Source organism: Cicer arietinum, chromosome 4 (genome assembly GCF_000331145.2).
Source record: "Cicer arietinum cultivar CDC Frontier isolate Library 1 chromosome 4, Cicar.CDCFrontier_v2.0, whole genome shotgun sequence".
NCBI lineage: Eukaryota > Viridiplantae > Streptophyta > Magnoliopsida > Fabales > Fabaceae > Cicer > Cicer arietinum.
The window spans coordinates 54,537,473-54,539,156 of NC_021163.2; positions in this window are offsets into that span (position 1 = coordinate 54,537,473).

The window sequence follows — 1,684 nt, forward strand, 5'->3', positions numbered from 1 at the left end:
GTAGACTCCTTAGAATTTTTCTTATCCTTTCTTGAACGGAGTATACTTTTCCAAGAGATCTCAAGTTATTCAATATGATGGTTAACCTTGAGAACATTTCATCAATGGTTTCATCCTCCTTCATTTCGAATAGTTCGAAATCCCTTACTCCCATATCTATCCTTGCTTCTTTTACATGACTTGATCCTTCATGATGAATTCTTAGAGTATCCCATAGCTCTTTAGCGTTTTTGCATTCTTCAACTCTGTCATACTCTTCCCTGCTCAAAGCACACGTTAGAAATAAATGAGCTTTAGAGTTTAGGAGTACCTTTGCATTTTCATCAGCCGTCCATTGTGCTTGAGGTTTCTCATCGGAGGTTGCATCTGCGTTGTTGGTTCTGATGACATGATCTCCATTTTCCACCACAGACCACATGTTGTTGTCTTGTGATATGAGAAATAGCCTCATCTTACCTTTCCAATGATAGTAATCTGTACCATCAAAGTAGGGAGGTCGGCTGGATGATCCTCCTTCAGGGATGTACTTAGCTTTTGACATATTTCTTTTTGGATCTTTTTCTCTTACATTATTTTATTTGGGTTGCTTGTTGTGTCTGCTAATTGTTGTTGTTAGCTAAATATCACTAGAAGGGGGGTTGAATAGGGATTTTGCTGTTAAAAAATATTTTAAGTGTTTTTCAAACTATCCTCTCGCTGAGGATGGCTAGCTCGAGGATGGGATTTTTAAATCGTTAGATCTAAGCTGAGTAAAAAAGTAGGAGCAGAATATGAGGGACACACACACAATTTTATACTGGTTCACCCAAAGATGGCTACGTCCAGTCCTCACACCCTTGTGAGATTTCACTAACTTTCAAAACAGATCAATCCTCAACCCGAGGATGATTACAACCGTGTATTATCAAGCTTCACCAAGCTTACAATCAATTTCCAATTATTTCCAAGCTTCACTCACTAGGAAATTACAAAGTAGAATTAGAGTGATTGATACTTAATACTTTCTCAAAGGATATACAAAGATATAGTGTAGGATCAAAGAAAGTAATAAGGGAGGATGTGATTTGCTTCTTGAAAGCTTTAACATGCTTGATCTTTTTATGCAAGTGTGTTGTGTTTTTTCCAATGGAGAGCTTGTATGCATTTTATAGAGATCCAAGCCTTTGATAACCGTTGGAGCTCATTTTCAAAGGATCCAAGGTTTTCATCATAATTACAGAACTGCCACTCAACTTGTTAGGCTTAGGCAGAACCCATCCTCTTGCAGCATAGCTTTGATCTTGACATGTCCTTGCTTTTTCTCTTTAATCAGAGTGCAAGGCTGTTTCTGAGCTGCATTTTTCGAAGTCTTTAAGGTCTAGGTTGGCTTCATCTTTTGAGGTGATGTGGACAAGAGAGAAAAAGCCACTTTATGACATAGGACTGTCATACTCAGTCCGAGGATCAGATCTGGCAGCAACATGTGATCTTCCATTTTTGGCTTGTTTCAAGTTGCCTTTTGCTAACTTGACTTCCTTATGCATTAAAACGTGCAAGCCCATTAAATGGTCAGATTTTGACCTTTGCACTTGCTTAATAGGTTGTTTTCATTTTTGCTAGCCTTTCCTTTACATACTAGATCTAGCCATATTCACCTTTTTCTTTTGACCTTTTGACTCTTAATTTTAAATGCTTTGTTTATTCA